Raw genomic sequence first — 6,211 nt, forward strand, 5'->3', positions numbered from 1 at the left:
CTGGAAAAAACTGTTAGATGACTCAAAAAGTGATTCTCGTGATGACAGATCCTGATGGCAAAACCTCATTTGCGAAGTTTGGATGAAATGCGTTTCATAAAATGTGCAGGAAAACTCAGAGTCCTCCCCGGTCATACATGAGTAAGCTCCTCTGTCATCATGAGTCCCTTCCAGTCTGATCAGAGTTTAATAACATAGCTGCAGGGGGAGGCGATGTTCCCTAGTGGAGTGCGGGGCAGACTCCTCTCTCTCTGCCTGCTTCCCCCCAGTCCACGCCGATCCGACCCTCCAGGACCCCCCGCGAGACCACTGTGTCACCCACACCCTGAGCTGGCCCCTGAGCCAGGCACAGGGTCAGCCACAAGTGTCAGTGCCCTCCGTCGCCTCCTTGTCCCCACCCAGCAATTACTCCCCGTGCATCCTGGGAGCCCTGGCCCCAGGCGGCGCCCAGGCATCCTGCTGGCTGCTGTTCACAGAGCGTCAGAACCCAGGGGATGCCAGGCACACGGGTCCAGATCTGCTCATCAGCACCCTTCCCTGTAATTGCCACTGGCTACTGGAACGATCCGGTCAGACTCGTGACAGCGCTTCCCCTTCCTGGGGACACACAGGTGGCTGGGGCAGCCCAGCTTGGATGACACAGGGAAAGGCCACAGTTTCTCCTGTTGGCTGCACTGCCCGTCATGAGCTCATGGTTACAAGATAAAAAATGATCTTGACAGCCACCAATAATGAGCCCCAAATTACAGAATGTAATCTAGAAGGAATGCAGGCAGTGCCCTACAGTTAGCTTGCCAAAAGTGCCCTGGGGAGGCCCAGGAGGCCACGGGGGAGAGCGGAGGCCAGGCCCTTGGTTGGGGGGAGCGAGGGGTCCAGCTGGCCACGCTGGGGCAGATGGCGGCTCCACTGCACTGCCGTTCTCTTGTCTGGAAAATGACCGACTCCAATGGGACGACCTTCCCCGTCCTTCCCAGATTTAACACAAGGCTTTGCCCGCACTGAGTTCCCCATCCTCACGGCACACTATCAGACTGCTGGCACCAGTCCTAGGTTTCCCAAGAATACACGACACAGTGGGAAAGTGCGCGTCACATCATGTTACATTAAAATGAAAAATAGCAGAAAATTAAGTATAGATTATGATGCAAGCATCGCAGAATGAGGTAAGTGCCATGGAGAGAAAAAAGAACAGCAGAAACACAGCAAGTAACAGCAGTGCTTATCATAAGTGGCTAATTTTTTATTACTTGAAGCATTTAAAATTGTATTATTTTAATTTATATTACTCATAGCACTTAAGATTGTATTTGTCTTTATTTAATTTCATTAAAAAACCTTGCTATTATTCAAAGCACTTAAGATTGTATTTGTTTTTATTTAATTTCATTAAAAAAAATCTTGCTATTATTCAAAGCATTTAAAATTGCATTTGCTATTAAAACCCAGCAAATGCTCCATAAACATTCCAATAACACACAAGTAGAAGCCAGCACCGCAGCTCACTAGGCTAATCTTCCACCTTGCAGCGCCGGCACACGGGGTTCTAGTCCCGGTCGGGGTGCTGGATTCTGTCCCAGTTGCCCCTCTTCCAGGCCAGCTCTCTGCTGTGGCCCGGGAAGGCAGTGGAGGATAGCCCAAGTGCTTGGGCCCTGCACCTGCATGGGAGACCAGGAGAAGCACCTGGCTCCTGGCTTCAGATCAGCGCGGTGCGCCGGCCGCAGCGGCCATTGGAAGGTAAACTAACGGTAAAGGAAGACCTTTCTCTCTGCCTCTCTCTCACTGTCCACTCTGCCTGTCAAACACACACACATACACACACACAGTAGAAAGAGGAAAAATTGAAGTTTCTCTTCTCTCCTTTCCAGGGCTGCTCCCTTCACATTGTGCGATAAATCAGACTTGCGCAGGTTTGAAGTTAGTTGTTCTAGAAGCCTCTTCTGTTTCAGGTATTCCAGAGAGAGAAAGCTCCAGTTGGTATAGTTGGCTCTTATTTTCTTTATTGGAATTTAGTGACTTTCCCACATTACCTGTAATAAAAATGTAATTTTGGGGGCTGGCGCTGTGGTGCAGTAGGTTAATCCTCTGCCTGCGGCACTGCATCCCATATAGGTGCCGGTTCTAGTCCCGGCAGCTCCACTTCCCATCCAGCTCTCTGCTGTGGCCTGGGAAAGCAGTAGAAGATGCCCAAGTGCTTGGGGCCCTGCACCCAAATGGGAGACCCGGAGGAAGCTCCTGGCTCCTGGCTTCAGATCAGCTCAGCTCCGGCCGTTGCAGGCAATTGGTGAGTGAACCAACAGATGGAAGATCTTTCTCTCTCTCTCTCTCCCCCCTTCCCTCCCTCCCTCCCTCTCACTTTCTGTAACTCTTCCTCTCAAATAAATTTTTTTAAAAAATCTTTTTAAAAAATGTTATTTTTCTAGTAATGAAATAAAAGGTGCCATTTCTACGAGGCTCTTTTCTCATGAAGCAGAACTGAGAGGTGTAAGGAGCCTCCCCAGCAGAACTGCCGGGTGTGTGGGCAGGTGCAGGTGAGCCCTGTGGCCTGGCTTCTTCAGAGGGAACCGGCCAGAGAGGAAAAGCCTGGCTGGCTGTGGCATCCAGGTTGCTGGGTGTATCTGAGACCAGCCCTTCCAGGCCCACCCAGGGGCAGGGGCTGGTGGAGGGAGATCAAAGGACAGATGACTTTGTCAAGGTGGGCAAAGCAGTGGCTGAGAAGCCCCTAGACCAGGAAGAGAGACTGGTGAAGAGAAGACAACGGGACCTGCATCACCGGGAAGCACGGTCTCTAAAAATACCCAGAGACTCGGAGCAGGCAACAAGTGCAGCCATGAAGACGCCACTTGGGACCCTGCACGCTGGATTCCAGGCTCAGGCCCGCTCTGGGGGCAGCCCATGGTGCGCAGGGGGCTGGGTCCCAACCACGCACGGGGAGGCCCAGACTCAGGTTCAGGCTCCCGGCTTCCGCCTGGCCCAGTCCTAGTTCTTGCAGACACGTGGGGAGCGAGCCAGCAGTGAGCAGCTCTCTCCTCTCTCTCTCTCTTTCAAATACACACATGCATACATAAACAAATATTTTTTAAAAAACATTTCTTTTTCCAAAAATGAAACAGCCACATTTTTCCTCTCCTAACTTTCCTGTGCATTGCTAGTGCCCAGATTTTGGTTCCTAAAAATAAAGGAAAAACAGGTAGGGTCTGCGTGTTTTCTGGGCTGAACAACGAGCCAGCCCTGAGGGCTCTTATGGACCGAGTGTGATACTCTGAGCATCCGATGAGGACTGTTGTGCACAGCTGATGGAAGCAGCCTGGGTGTGTGAAATCCTGGAGTGTGGTAGCACCAGGGAAGGGGAGTATAGAGAGGATTAATATAGAGAGTATAAAGATAGAGAGTATAGGGAGTATTAATATGGAGGGTATAAAGATAGAGAGTATAGAGGGTATTAATATAGAGGTATAAATATAGAGTATAAATGAAGCAGCTGAAATAGAAAGGAAAGCATGCGCTATCATAGATTTAATTTTTCGTTATTTTAGCAGGTGTGGAAGAGAAAGTGTGTGTTGTAGGTGTGTACACCCACACACTCATCTCCACATGCATACGTATACACGTTCACACACATGCAGGGATTTTTTGTTTCTTCTATTAAATAGATGTTTATAAAGTAAGGATATTACTTCAAGTATAAATTTATTTTTTTAATTTATATTTTATTCCCTGAATATTGTGGGGTTTTTTTTCTAAAAAGATTTATGTATTTATTTGAAAGACAGTTACAAGAGAGAGAGAGAGAGAGAGGGAGAGAGAGATCTTCTATCTGATGGTTTACTTCTTAAACGGCCACAGTGGTTGGGGCTACACTTCATTTGGGTCTCCCATGTGGGAGGCAGGGGACCAAATACTCAAGCCATCTGCTTTTCTTTTTTCTTTCTGAAAAAAAAATTTTTTTTTCATTCATTTGGAGGTAGAGTTACAGACAGAGAGAAAGAAAGAGAGACAGAGACAGGTCTTCTATCTGCTGGTTCACTCCCCAAATGGCTCCAACAGCCTGGACTGGGCCAGGCTGAAGCCAGGGGCCAGGAGCTTCTTCTGTGTGTCTCACATGGGTGCAGGGGCCCAAGGACTTCCACTGCTTTCCCTGGCACATTAGCAGGGAGCTGGATCAGGAGTGGAGCAGCCCGGACTTGCCAGCACTGCAGGTGGCAGCTTAACCCTCTACACTACAACATTGACTCTTCCTCCTCCCAACCCCTAAGTATAAATTTAAAAAGCACAGAAACTGTCACCAAGTGAAGTACAGCTGGGAACAGCATTTGCTGTACACAGAGACCCCGTGGAAGGAGGACTGATATACAGGCTAGGCTTGGGGGTCACAGCAGCCAGTAACAAAGAAGCCAACTGGGGGTTCTGGGAGAACAAAGGAACCAAACGTCCCAGATGCTAATTGGCCAGACCGGTCCATTCACTGCTTAGCAGGGGGACCCCTGGATGACCCCCTAATCACAGACACACATCTCTCGGGGGTCCTGACCAAGTCACAGAACCTTACCAGCAGGGCAGGGCTCAAGTGGGCCAGTGTGCAAAGCATAAGGATGGGGCACTTCCAGGAAAATAGACCTCCCTTTAGGAGATTAAAGCCGGCACCAACTCCAGGTCACTACCAAGGAAACTCAATTTTCGCAGGGAGTAGCCTGACTCTGGGATTGAGGTTTGAGATTCAAGAAACCGATCCTGTTTGAGGATTCATAGCTTCCATCCCACAATCCTGCCCACTCTAGGTGATTTTTTTTTTCCTTTTGGGTGCTGAAGCCCTAGAAAAAGCACTTAAATAAGAGAATGAAAGTAAGAACAAAGAACAGATATAATGAACAAATCCAGGTTTTAGCGCTTTCACAAATGGTTTTCCTATAAATTTAATCATCATTTTGATAATCGTTGTGATAGTTGGGGAATTTTTGTTTTGTAAAATGTTAGAAGCAATCTGATCTGGATATCATCACTCCTGGGAGATTAAGTAATTTTCAGTCAACAGGAAAATAATTGGAAAATGTAATTGAAGTCCGTAAGTTTTGATTTACAATCATGCAAATATTGTATGAGTACGTAAAGACCTATGGAGCATTTAAAGTTAATGGGAGTGGGCGTTGAGGCACAGCGGTTACGCTGTCCGTTCAGACACCTGTTTTCTCTTTCTCTCTGCTTTTCATGTAGCAAAAATAAACAAACATTAAAAATAAATAACGTCCATGGAACATTAATCATTTAGTAAATTTGGAGTCACTAAGCAAAATATGAAAGTAGTCACTCTCTGGCCGGCGCCGTGGCTCAACAGGCTAATCCTCCACCTTGCGGTGCCGGCACACCGGGTTCTAGTCCCGGTCGGGGAGCCGGATTCTGTCCCTGTTGCCCCTCTTCCAGGCCAGCTCTCTGCTGTGGCCAGGGAGTGCAGTGGACGATGGCCCAAGTGCTTGGGCCCTGCACCCCATGGGAGACCAGGAGAAGCACCTGGCTCCTGCATCGGATCAGTGCGGTGCGCCGGCCACAGCGTGCCAGCCGCGGTGGCCATTGGAGGGTGAACCAACGGCAAAGGCAGACCTTTCTCTCTGTCTCTCTCTCTCACTGTCCACTCTGCCTGTAAAAAAAAAAAAGAAAAGAAAAGAAAGAGGTCACTCTCTGTTCTGCAAAGCCTCACACACTGAAGCTTGGAAGTGGAGAAGCAAGTATGGGCCCAGGCTGTATCTTGTCACAGATTCCATTGACTGGGCCTCTGGCACCAAGATGTGGGAAGTGGGTGGGGCAGGAAGTCCACACCTGTGCCTGCCTGAGAACACCGCCTCCTCCAGAGACAGCAACCTGAACGGGAGTGGGCGCCACCCCAGCTTGTCCCAGGTTTGCACGTGACCAGCAGGTGCAATACCCTCCTTCACCAAGGGTGGCGGCAGCAGCTCAGAAATTTCCAGAGACCTGAAGGGCATCAGTGATGGTGCCTGATTCCTGGCTTCTTGGCTAGGTCTGAATTCCACTCCACCCCCAACACGATGCCGTATTTCCACCAGAGACAAAGCACAAGGAAGCACATGTGAACACCTTGGACACTTCCTGGTTTCTCCCAGCAGGTTAGATCCCAGGAAGAAGAAAAAGAGGAGTTGAGATGGGTGCTGGAAGGCTGTGACTGGAATACTGCCCCAAGCTCATGAAGTGGGACTTAGTGGCT

The sequence above is a fragment of the Lepus europaeus genome, chromosome 2, assembly GCF_033115175.1.
Source record: "Lepus europaeus isolate LE1 chromosome 2, mLepTim1.pri, whole genome shotgun sequence".
Classification (NCBI taxonomy): Eukaryota; Metazoa; Chordata; class Mammalia; order Lagomorpha; family Leporidae; genus Lepus; species Lepus europaeus.